The sequence below is a fragment of the Vicia villosa genome, linkage group LG6 (assembly GCF_029867415.1).
Source record: "Vicia villosa cultivar HV-30 ecotype Madison, WI linkage group LG6, Vvil1.0, whole genome shotgun sequence".
Taxonomy (NCBI): Eukaryota; Viridiplantae; Streptophyta; class Magnoliopsida; order Fabales; family Fabaceae; genus Vicia; species Vicia villosa.
Genome location: NC_081185.1, coordinates 115523012 through 115536753, shown reverse-complemented (window position 1 = coordinate 115536753; position 13742 = coordinate 115523012). Strand labels below are relative to the sequence as shown.

General features: G+C 35.5%; 1 pseudogene; it reads left to right on the top strand.

Annotated features, from left to right (window-relative positions):
* The first annotated feature begins 206 nt into the window (after positions 1-206).
* LOC131614448 (large ribosomal subunit protein eL24-like) lies at positions 207-7454 on the top strand (annotated as a pseudogene).
* Positions 7455-13742: the final 6288 nt, after the last annotated feature.

Here is a 13742-nt window from a genome sequence, read left to right as displayed (position 1 = left end):
TAGAAAAGTGATTGAAAATAAGTGAGCTAAGCAAATTGAAGAGCCCATGTATAACCATGGATACAAAGGGTGCTAACACCTTCCCTTTGTATAACCTACCCCTTACCCAGAATTTCTTAAAGGTCTTTTTCTGTTTCTTTTATAAACCTTTCCTTAATTGGATAAAATAAAAGTCGGTGGCGACTCTCTGATTTTCAAAAACACAAAAGCAGAAAGAAAAAAGAGTCAGTTCACTTATCTCTCCACGAGAGGTACGGTAAAAAACCGAGGTCGACAGATACAGACCATCAATGGGCTGATATCTTTACAAAACCCCTTGCTGAAGATAGGTTTAAGTTCATTCTGAAGAATATCAGTATGGATTTATGCCCAGAATGAGAAGATGAGAAGTTCCGACGTATGGATAAGTTCTGAAATGTATTTGGCTATCTTCTTATAAGAAGTTCTAATTGTGATCATTTAGAAGTACTGATTCTGTTATTACTAACGCTTCATTATCTAAGTTGATTCAGAATCTCTTTTAAAGTAAAACAGCTCTCACTAGTTGTTCTAGAAGATGAACATGTGTTCACTCTTTTTGGACAAGCATGCGTACAGTTAAGGAGACGCCGCCCTAGGTAACTGTGCAAATCATTTCAAATTTCACATTATCTCTCCTAACGTCATCTCTCATTAAATGCATTTGATTCCATGTTTTCTGTAATCATATTCATTCAAATACGTATTGCATTTCATTTCAAATACATCCCTTTATATACTCATCTCCACATTCATTTCATCTTTTTACATTCTCTCTCTTCATTCATCTCTCTCTTTCTCTTTTATTCATTGTCTGCATAAACCCTAGTTCGTAACCGAATCTCAGTGAATCTTCATGCTTTCTTCATCAAGTTCTTCAAGAAAAGAAATGTCATCTGCTCATCTTGTTCGTCTCAAATACGGTTACACTCCCTTGAAGACATGCTCTATTCTGTCAACAGAACTGGAAGTTCTTTGTGAATCATCAGTAGATTTTGAAAATCTAAGGATACATGGTTTCAATACTAATGCTGAAACGGTGGAACAGGGTTGGTCAAATTACCTTGGTAGACTGGTTGGACCAATATATCATGATTTAGTAAAGGATTTATGGGTTCATGCAACGATTACTCCAACAGCTATCATCTCTTTCATATTAGGGCATGAGGTTGTGATAACTGAGAAACTTATTAGAAAGCTGTACAACTTAGAGGATGAAGATGGAAGCACATGTGCTCTTCCTGGTAGAGTTAACTGGGAAACAGTTGATAAAGAAATATCCACTGCTTCTGGTGTTGCATCTCATCAAACTGGTCGTTTAAAACCGTTCTACAAAGTTTGGGCTGAGATTATTCTAGGATCTCTCTATCATAGAAAGCGATCCTTCACCTCAACATACATCAATCAGGATCAGAAGTATGCTCTCTTCTGCATTGGAAAAGGGACTAAAGTTAATATATCAAGCATTCTTTTTCAACAGTTGAAAACAAATATTGAAGAATCACGAGAGGAAGAACGCAAGAAGTTTCCAGACTTCAAGAAGAATGCTATTCCTTTCGCCAGAATGATTTCAGACATTCTGATAGAAAGTGACATGTTGGAACCTTTGAGAACTGTTGGAACGCCAAGGTTCTTTGGTGTCATTCAAGGACATGCTCTGAATGCTTTTGACCTACAAAGGTTGCGTCTGATTGAGAAGGTAACTTATGTTCCAAGAATATTTCCAGATATTCTGACCAGAAGGGTTCCTGTTGAAGGCTTTGCTTCCTTGTTCAAAGAAGAGCTTAACAAGGTTGTTAAGCGCTATTTAAAATCTTCTGTCAAAGCTCAATCTTCTGTTGATCCTGCATGGATTCGAGGAAGGGTTCTTCCTTCTCTGGCTGAATTGCAGCAGAAGGAACAGAAGAAGAAAGAAGCAAGATTTAAGAGAAAAGCTTTAGAAGAAGAAGCTGAGCAAGCTAAGAAGCAGAAGATCTTTTATGATCCTTACAAAGTAAATTCCAAAGAATTCCAACAGATGCGCATCAGGCATTCTTTCTGTGCTTTAAGAGCTGCTAGTTCCTCTTAGAAAAATCCTCCTCCTTCTGAATCTCAAAATCCCCTCACCATCCCAAACAGTATCCAACCACCTCTTTCTCCTATTATCCTTAATTCCCAACCACTAAATGTTTGTCCCCCAACACCTTCTGATATTCTCTCTTCATCTACCCTCACCACAGAATCTTCACATTCTTTAATCCATTCTTTACCTTTCAGAGAATCCAATCCTTATTCTCTTCTTTACCCTGACTATTGCTTCACCTTTAACCCTCCTGAACCCACCATCCCTATTGCCTTTGCTTTGTTCAATTTAAAGTTAAGAAATAGGATGGAAATTCTGAGAACTTCTCATGACTCCAAGTTGGATCATGCTGCTACTCGAGGTTTATGGAATCTCTTTAGAAAGGATTTTCATAATGATGCACTGAACATCCAGAGGAGATGTGTTGCTGAAGCATCTGGATTTTCTGGTTACTGCTTGGATCTTGATGATGGCAAGTACTATAATCCCAGCAGAAACTAGAAAGCTCTTGAGGAGAAGAAGTTTGTGGATGAGTTGGAAGATGAACCATGTCTGACTATGGTTGTATGGAAGCCTCAGTATCCGGTTCCGACTGGAGATTTTCAATGGCTATTCAACTGGCTAAGGGTAAATCCTTCTGAGGAAGCACCAGATATGGTTATTCCTGAAGTTGTCTACCCTTCAGAAGTTGGTGCTCCCATTCCTCCAAAGAATCTGGCTGAGATTCTTCAAGCTTTAGAGAATGAAGATTTTGTGATTCCTGATCCAGAATATGCTGAGGTTGCTTCTGAATCAGATTCTGATGTTGAGATGGAAGATGTTGAGAATCATCCTTCTGAGAAAAGTCATGTTCAGGAAAATCAAGATGATATTCTCAATTTGGATGTTGCTGCTGGTAATGTTATCCCTCTGAATGATAGCCGTGCATCTTCTTCTACTGAACCCTTCGTTCTGGTGAACGCTATCAAGGCTCTTCAACAGAGTCAAGATGTCCTTGCTTCTCGCCTGGATAAGCATGATGAAGCACATGCAGAGTTCAGAGACTTCATGAAGAAACAGAATGAAAGTACTGCTGGGATTCACGACATGCTGGCCAAGATTGTTTCTAAACTAGGCTAGTTGTGGTCTTTTGAGTTTTAGTTGTCTCTTTGTTCTTGCATCTGTTTTCTCTGCATATTCTTCTGTAATTTCTGATGGAATCAATGAATACTATCTTCTTCTCTCATTTTGTTTGTTTTTCATCTGAATCTTTTATGCTTTTTAATGTTATGACAAAAAGGGGGAGAAAATGTGATAAATGATCTGATTTATATTATCAGTTACTGGGAGTAAGTCTCCACATTTCTAACAGAATTTGCAAGTTCTATGTCTTTGAGATTTTTGCAGGATTGAAGACATTCTGAAAAAGCTCAACATGAGAAGCAAAGACATGGGGAAAAGCAGTTCTATATAGAAACATGCACATCGGATCTGAAGCAAGCTTAACGCTGTGAAGCTTCAAGATCATAAGCAAGAAGGAAGAATGTTCTGATATTCTCGTGGCAGAATATGCTCTAACACATTCTTATCCCTTATATGTTCTGATGCATTTTTATGTGTTCTAATACATACTATATGCTCTGATACATATCTTGTGTTCTGATTCATTCATGCTCTGACTTTTGTCGTTTAGTTTGTTCGGAAACATTTCAGGATGTAGAGATGCTCTGATGATGCTCTGGTACATTCAACAATGTTCCGATACAATCTAGCATGCAATGATTCAAGAATAAATTCAAAGCTCTGAAGTTGTCTTATGGAAGCAAGAAGCGGAAGCTTTGAATGTTCTGAAGTTCTAAGCATATGTGATCGTCTCAACTGAAATGGAAAATACTCAGGGAAGTCCTTTATTTATAAATTTCTTCCAGTATTTATTTCAGGGGGAGATTATTCATCTCAGTGGGAGATTGTTAATCTCAGGGGGAGACATATTCACACACTATGTTTATATGCTTATGCTATAACTGTGTAATTGCCTTTAGCCGTCTGATATTCTGATTTCAAGTTCATATCATTTATATATGTTTTTAACATCATCAAAAAGGGGGATATTGTTAGAACAAGATTTGTTTTGGTCAATATTCTTAGTTTTGATGATAACAATGTATATGAATTTTGCTTGAGACAATGTGGTACTTTAACCCTATGCAATTTCCATTTCAAGAAATATACAAAGAGTATGCACAAAATCAGCGCAAGAAGCACTGACTCAGAAGGTTCAAGTATGCAACATTAGAACATCCTCTCGCAAGACATCAGAAGATGGTCAAGCAGAATCAGAACATGGTCTATTGAAGCATCAGAAGAACTTGAGATCAGAAGCAGAAGCACTGAAGTTCTCATGGTATCACGCTAGAAGCACTTCAAGGTCAGAAGACAAGAAGATGCTTTTCCCCAAGCTGTTATGACTCTGATATATTCAAATGTTGTATCTACAAAGATCAGATCAGAAGCAAGTACAAGATGGAAGGCTACGCTGACTGACAAAAGGAACGTTAGAAGCTATTAAAGGCAACGTCAGTTAAAGCAGGAAAAGCAAGGCTCGAGGTAGTTGACAAAAGAGTGTAACATTAAATGCAAAGCTGTACGGATCACACAACGCATTAAATTCTCCCAACGGTCATCTTCTCAAACGCCTATAAATAGAAGTTCTGATGAGAAGCTGAATATAACAACTTTGCGCAAACATACAGAAACGCTGTCAAATTCAAAAGCTCTCAAACTTCATCTTCAACCTCACTTCATTACTGTTGTAATATCTTAGTGAGATTAAGCTTAAACATTAAGAGAAATATCACAGTTGTGAGTATAGCTTTTTAAGAATCATTGTATAACTCTTGTAAGAATTTGTTTACATTAATTTGTAAAGAACTAGAGGAGATCAAGTTGTGATCGGATTCTCTAGAAAGTCTTAGAGGGTATCTAAGCATTGTGATCCTAGAGTGATCAGGTTGTGATCAGAATACTCTAGAAGACTTAGAGGGTATCTAAGTGGAAAACCATTGTAATCTTGTGTGATTAGTAGATTAAATCCTCAGGTGAGGTAAATCACTCTAAGGGGGTGGACTGGAGTAGTTTCATTAACAACAAACCAGGATAAAAATCATTGTGCAATTATTTTTATCTTAAGAGTTTTTAAAGTACACTTATTCAACCCCCCCCCCCCCCCTTTCTAAGTGTTTTCTATCCATCAGTGTTTTGTTTTGATCGTTTGGAAATATGATGGAGAAAATTATTTGAGCACGTAAATTATGAGTATTTACCTAACCTGTTTGTCTTTCATATTATTCTTCTTTCGTTTTAAGGGAAAGAGACAATCCATACTATTAGTTGATAGGAAGTCCTTTCATTGGATGTTAGGGTCATCGTATGGTCATTGAAGACAACATTAAAGACACTTTAGTACTTTTGAAGGGACTATTATCACTTTATCGTAGGGTCACCGGGACAAGTTCATATTTCATAGGCAACACGAGGATCATCGAGGGACTATGATCTTTTGTATCGTAGGGACTATGTTGATTTTACTGAGGATCTTTGTGCTTAAGTATCCCTATTTTCGAGGGACGTGACCAACTTAATCGTAAGGCAACAAAGAAAAGTTACCTAAAGGTGGTGTTTACAAAGTGTGTTATTTTCAGTTATTTTATCTTGGTTGTTATGGTTATTCTAGCGTTTGTTTGTTATCTTGGCATACAAGCCTAATTAAACTAGAAGTTAAATATGTACAAGTTTATAAAAATATAAAACGCAAGAAATAAAATGCAAGAAAGTAAAACCTACACTATTACATGGCTTCAGGATGGGGGATTATAAATTTAAACGAATGGGGATGAAACTTACTACGGCGAGAGAAAATTGTGGATGGTTGTAGCTCCTTGCGTCGTCGGTTACCAGAACATTATTATTGTTTCCAAGTTTGACAGAATAAGAGAAAGTCGTATTTCTTACCGTTTATAAAACATCTCCGACAGTGTACAAGATTTCCTTCTAACGATTTCAACCTCAATCAGTGTTTGTGTATTTAAATTGAAAAGTTAAGTATGTTTTTGGTCCCTATAAATATCTTAAATTTCATTTTTAGTCCCTATTAAAAAAAATGGCATATTTTAGTCCCTATAAATTTTTTATGCATGCAGTTTTAATCACTGCTACTTTAAAGTTTTGAAAACTGTTTAATTACCCTTAAACTTTTAAATTTTTGAATATTTTTTTTCATACGTGTTTAGAATGCTTTAAAATATTTATTTACCAAATGATATAATTTTTAAAAATATTTTTAGTATTTTTAGTATTTTAAGTTTCTTTTTTTTTTGAGGAACTTTTCCTAACGTTCTAAACATGTCTGTAAAATAATTATTCACAAATACACATCGATTTTATAGTAGAGATTAAAACTACGTGCATAATAATTTTGTGGGAATTAAAAAATGTCATTTTTTTAATAAGGACCAAAAACAAATTTTTATAATTTTATAAGAACCAAAAACATACTTAAATTATAGTTGTGTTTTTAATTTAATGCCTCCCTAAGTAACTGGACCATTTAGTGTTTGTGTAATTAAATTGAATTAGTAGTTCCCTCCCCAATGTAGTAATTAGTAATGATTTTGCTATATCAGAACTGAACTCTGCCGATTCAGTGGTGTAAAGATCTACCCCGGAAGAGGCATCATATTTATTCGTAGTGATTCACAGGTCATATGATTTTGATATGTATTGAGTTATGGGTTTACTCATTTATTTATTAAAATATATGTGTTGTGTTTGATAAGATTTGTTTAATCTTAGTTTTACTAATATATAAGCTCTTTGTTGATTTTGCAGGAATTTCTATTTGTGAACTCGAAATGTAAGAGGTATTTCCACAACCGTTTGAAGCCTTTGAAGCTCACATGGACTGCCATGTTCAGAAAGCAACACAAGAAGGTGATTGCTTAAGACTTACACTGATACGTTTTTAATTAGACAATATAAAAACTTAAGCTTCTAAACATAATATTTCAATCTACTTAAATAGTTACAAAGTGAAGAATTTTTAGTTTACTTGTGTTGAGTTTCACATGATTTTACCATGCACCAAGTTATTACCTTAGATCATCTTGTCCAATAGTACTACAACTTATTTCATGCTTCAATTTTACGAATGTGGTGTGTAAGACATTGCCCAAGAGGCTGTGAAGAAGAGGCACTATACGCCACCAAGAAGTCATACTCTAGGTTCATTGTTGGTGCTACCTTGAAAGTCATTCAGAAGAAAAGATCTGAGAAGCGTAAAGTTCGAGATGCAGCCAGAGAAGCTGCTCTCCGTCGTGTTTCTTATATATGCATCTAGCTGTTTGAAAGCTTTTATTTTATTTTTACAAACATCTACTTTCCAACCTGTGTCATGTCTTTTATTTATAAAATATCATTCCGGTTTCAGAGTTTTATCTGCTCTTGTTTTTTCTCTTACAATTATTGATTACATATCTAATTATATGAGCTCTACCTGCAGTGAAATCAAATATATATTTTGTTGATAAAAATTATTACTTAATTATTGTATTTCTCATTGCCATTTTGAATTTGTCTAAAATTGTCTATATATTAAAGTGAATATATAATTAATAAAATATATATTTTGTTGATAAAAATTATTACTTAAGTATTGTAGGGTAAGTATGTTTTTAAGGGCAGATTCTGTATTGGCTTTGGAGGGTAAGTCTGTTTCTAAGAATGTTATGAAGGCGGCGGAAGCTAATGTGGAATTTAGGGGCAGGAATGGATTGGCGGGGCAGGAGGTTCAAGGTGCGGGCCGGGTGGAAGTGGCAAATGCTCTTGCTGCTGGATTCTCGGGTATTCCTAGGAGACGCAAAGCTGTTTCATTATCTCTTAAAACTAAAGTTAGGAGGAAGGGAAGGAAAAAGAAGGGCGGCAATGTTGTGGAGGGAGGTAAGCAGGTGCTGTGTTCTTCTTCTTTTCTTTCTGGCCCTGTGCAGCAGATTGGTAGAGTAGTGGATGACACTGTGGTGAGCAGTTCGGCTGGTCCAGTGTCAGCTAGTGGTGCGGTTGGTTGCAATGATCTTTGCGCGGCTGATTCAGACATTGTTCGGTGCAACCAACGAATTCTTTGTAATTTTGGTCTGAAATCGGGGGAAAAATTATGGAAGGCTATCTCTAATTTAGGAGTGGTTCCGGTAGACACTGTTGGTAGTTCCCAAGATACAATTGAGGAGTTTAAACTTAATGAAGCGATATGTTCTCTTGGAGGGAAGGAAAAATTTAAGCCTTTATTATGATTATAGGATCTTTAAATATTAGGGGGGGAGGAAGTTGGATCAAGAGGAAACGTATCAGTTGTATCATTCAAAGAGGCAAAGCGGATGTGTTTTTTATTCAAGAATCTAAATTGAGGTCAGTGTCGGATATTGTGGCTAGGAGTTTCTGGGGAAATTCGGATGTTGATTTCTCTTTCTCGGAATCTGAGGGAAGGTCGGGAGGCATCATTATTTTATGGAAAGCTAGTACTATTTCGGTTGTTTTCAGTTTTCGTGGGACGAGCTTCATGGGTATTAAGGTTAGTTGGAAGAATAAATTTTATTATTTGGTCAATGTTTATGCGGCTTGTTCTTTGTCTACTAAGCGTAATATGTGGAAAGAATTGGTGGACTTAAAACAGAAATTTAGGGATGGTGATTGGTTGATTGGAGGCGATTTCAACGCTATTAAAAAAAGAAGTGAAAGAGTTGGTAGTTCTTTGTATCTTCATAGATCGGAATGGGGTGAGTTTTCTAACTTTATCAATAGTTGTGGTTTGATTGATGTTCCTTGCAAAGGAAAAAAATTCTCTTGGTTTAGAGGGGATGGAGAAACGAAAAGTAGGTTGGATCGCTTTCTTGTTGATAGTAACATTGTTTCTAATTGGGGAGTGGTGGGGCAGCTAATTGGGCAAAGGGACGTCTCGGATCATTGTCCGGTGTGGTTGGTTATTGATAAGGAGAATTGGGGTCCTAAGCCTTTCAAGTTTAATAATGAATGGTTTAATAATAAAGATTTTTTGCTTTTCGTGGAGTTTGAATGGAAGGCTATCATAATTAGTGGTAGAGGAGATTTTGTCCTAAAGGAGAAATTTCGTATTATTAAGGAGAGGCTTAAATGGTGGAATATTACCGTTTTTGGCAAGTTCAATTTGGAAGTGGAGGAAGGGGTGCGAGAGTTGAATGAGGCGGATGATTGTGATGTTTTTGATGATGAGATTCAAGCCTTAAAAAGAATTGCTAGTAGTAGACTTTGGTTGAATCTTAGAATCAAAGAGAACATGCTTATACAAAAATCGAGATTAAAGTGGCTTAATGATGGAGACTCTAATAGTAAATATTTTCATAGTGTTATGAAAGAGAGAAGGAGGAGGAATCATATTGGTTCTATTACCACTCCAAGCGGAATCATTGATGAAGTGGGGGAGGTTAAGGAAGAAGTGTGGCGGCATTTTGATAGTAAGTTCAAGGAAGCTAATTTTAGTAGACCGGTTCTTGATAATGTGGAGTTTAACTCTTTGTCTTCGGAGGAAAGCGCTTCCCTTGAGATTCCTTTCTCCGAGGAGGAAGTTAAGGAGGCGGTGTGGAGTTGTGAAGGATCGAAAAGCCCGGGGCCGGATGGTTTCTCTCTTCTTTTTGTGAAGAATTGTTGGTTTTTTTTTAAAGGATGACTTTATGAATTGTTTTAAGGATCTTTTCTTGGGTGGTGCTTTTTCGAGGACGATTACTTCTTCGTTCTTATCTTTGATTCCAAAGTCTTCTAACCCGTTGGGGTTGGACGACTATAGACCTATTTGTTTGGTTGGGTGCATATACAAAATTATTTCTAAGGTGTTGGCCGGTAGGATTAAAAGGGTGTTGCATTCCATGGTTTCAACTAGTCAAAGTGCTTTTGTTCCGGGGCGCCAATTACTTGATGGAGTTCTAGTTGCGAATGAATTGGTGGATTTATCCTCGAAGGAAGGTAGAAGTTGTCTTCTTTTCAAGGTGGATTTCGAAAAGGCGTACGATAAGGTTAGTTGGAATTTCCTTAGATTTATGTTAAAAAGGATGGGTTTTGGGGAGATATGGATGAAGTGGATGGAAGTTTTAATTTTCTCTAGCAAGATGTCCGTTCTTGTTAACGGTAGTCCTACTAAAGAATTTGTGGTTGAAAGGGGGTTTCGACAAGGTGATCCATTATCTCCTTTCCTTTTTGTTTTAGTTGTCGAAGGTCTCAAAATCTTAGTTGATAAGGCGGTGCTTAACGGGGATTTTGTTGGTTGTAATGTTAATGGTAAGTGTTTCGTGGACATCCTTCAATTTGCGGATGACACTCTTTTGGTAGGAGATGGTAGTTGGAAGCATTTGTGGGCCATTAAAGCGGTGTTGAGAGGTTTTGAGATGGTGTCGGGTCTCGGTATCAACTTCAACAAAAGTAAGCTCATTGGAATAAATATTAATTCTCGTTTTTTAGATGTGGCTACATCTTTTCTTTCTTGCAAAAGGGAAGAAAAAGTGTTTTCTTTCCTAGGGATTCGGATTGGTTCTAATCCTAGGAGGGTTGATTTTTGGAGTCCTTTGGTAGATAATATTAGGAGGCGGTTGAACTCTTGGAAGGGGAGATGGCTTAGTTTTGGGGGTAGATTAACTCTTTTGAAATCGGTGCTTGGAAGTTTACCTATTTTTACTCTCTCTTTCTACTTGGCTCCCAAAAAGGTCATTCGGGTGATTAATAGAATTCAAAGCAATTTCTTGTGGGGGGGGGGGGGGTACGGAGGAGAAGCGAAGAGTTCATTGGGTGGGTTGGGATGATGTTTGTGCTCCGATGGAAAAAGGTGGGTTAGGTATAAAAAGACTAGAAGAATTTAATTTGGCACTTCTTTCTAAATGGAAGTGGAGAATTTTGGAGGATTCTAATTCCATTTGGTATCGGATGCTTAAAGCCCGATATGGGGACATCAAGATTAGGATGGTTATTGAAGGAGGTAAGAATGATAGTTATAATTCGAAATCGGTGTGGTGGTCGGATATTTTGTCTTTGGAGAAAAAAATGCCGGGTGGTCTTTTTGTGGATGGTGTTTCTTTTCGGATTGGTGATGGCTATTCTACACCTTTTTGGGATTCCCTTTGGTTGGAGGAGGGTATTTTAAAGTTGTTATTTCCGTCTTTATTTGCCTTTTCTTTATTACAGGATGTATCCGTTGCTTGTATGGGAGCTTGGAGAGGCGATGTGTGGGAATGGAATGATTTGGGGATCCCTTTAGTTCCTTAGGATTTGGAGGGAGATGTGATTTCCTTGAGATCTTTGTTGGATCTTTATCGTCCGGTTGCGGTGGATCCGAGGTCGGGGGTTGGTGTGAAGGACCGTGTGGTGTGGCGTCCGTCGGTTGATGGATCTTTCACCGTTTCTTCATGCTACAACATTATGGAGAAAGAGTTTTTGATGTATGGTCCACCTAATCGTTATGATTTTGTGGCTTCTTTCGTTTGGAAGGGTGACATTCCGCTAAAAGTCAAAGCTTTTGGTTGGAAATGTTTCAAGAATAGGATTCCTACAAAGGCCTTGTTAAAGATTCGAGGTATTTTACCTTCTAACTCTAATCTTAGTTGTGCTTTATGTGATGATGATTTAGAGTCTCCTGTCCATCTTTTCTTCTTATGTCGGAAGGCGGATGATGTTTGGAAGGAAATGGCTTCTTGGATTGGTTTGTCTAATTATAAAGAGGTGGATTTTAAAGAGAGTTTTTGGAAATGGAGATCTTTTTGTAAATCCAAGAAAGTTAGTAAACGAAAGGTGGGTTGTGTTTGGTTGGCTATTATATGGAGTATATGGCTTTGTAGGAATGGTATGATTTTTAAGAACTTAGTATGGAATTCTCGGGATGTGGTGTGGAGTTGTAAAGCTCTCATTTGGAGATGGTCTTTTATTGGGAATATTCTCCATACCAATTGTAATTTCTATGAGTTTGACAAAAACCCTTTGTTTTACTTAAGCTAGGTTTCAATTGGTGGGTAATTTTCCCACGGGGCTTTTGTTCCCCCTCATTGTAATCTTGTTCTGTGAACTTTTGTTCTCTTCAATATAACTTGCTTACAAAAAAAAAATATTGTATTTCTCATTGCCATTTTGAATTTGTCTAAAATTGTCTATATATTAAAGTGAATATATAATTAATAAATTATTAAGTAATTTTGATATGAATTTCTTATGTTAATCTCAATTAATTATAGAAAGAAGCTACAATCACTAAAAAATACTCCCTCCATTCTTTATTATAAGCAAAATTTCACATTTTAGATACATTAAATAATTAATGTATCTAAACTACATATAATCCTAATACATTAATGATTCAATGTATTTAAAAAGTGGAATTTTGCTTATAATAAGAAATGGATGGAGTATGCAATAAGTAAATATATATCAGCAAATAATATTTGTATATATGAGCAAATAAATATTTGTAGTTATTATTGATATTGAAAAATAATTGTAGTTATTACTTATGGGTCATGTTAAATGTGTCTTAAGGGCACATATTAATGATATTATAATTAGAAAAATTTAAGTTTAATAAAGTCATGTTTAAAATTTTAAGAAATTAAATGCATGTATTCTAAGAGAATATTTCTAATTATAGTATCATTAAATGCATGTATTATAGGTAAATATTTGTAGTTGTTAATCATATTTGATTTTTCATATATATGTTACATATTTATCTTTAAATATTTATAATTACTAATAATTTTATAAAAACAATTACTATGTCATTAATAACCAAGCTTTATGAAATAATTTAAAATGTGAATAAATTTATTCGTGCGGATGCATACAATGTATTTAGCTTTTCAATTTAACAAATACTAGTTTGTCATTTATTTTACCCAAACTCATTCTACTTTAATTTTTTTGTTTGTTTTTAAATGCTTTTTAAGTAATTTATTTTGCTTGAGGTGTGTGAAGTTTGCGGCTATTGAGTGATAGAACTGTTAAATTCATTGATATAATTTTGTGAAATGCTAACCAATGCCCTCAGAGCAATGGTTAAGCATATCAAAATAGTAAATTTATCTCGGTAATCATCATATTTAACGTATTGAAAATTAAAATATTAAACTTTCTATAAAATATTTTCTTTTTTTAAAATGCTTAACCAATGCCCTCCCAATTAACTTTAGTTATATGTTAATATAAAATATAATAATAAAAACATACTAATAGTGATAGCGAAAATAATTTATCATTTACACAAATTCATTCTAAAAAAAATATTTATTTTCAACATGTTTAATATTCAATAGTTATGACTAATTTATTTTCATTTTACAGGTACGAATGATAATGATCTTATCCGTGCGGACGCACGGGTTTTACTAGTTATAAGTCAAAACTTAAAGAAATGAAGACAGCTTGCACAGAGCATGAAACCTAGAATTGCAATGTATTTGTATAGAGCAAACGAAAGAAACAGGGGTTCATGCTCAAATAGGGGTAGATTTCTAAACCTCGTCAAGTAAGATTTCACAAAAGTTATCTTCAATCATTAGACCCATTTACAAGACATGAAACAGAGACTGAAACTGAAAACATAAACTCATAACAGGATGTCACAAGACAT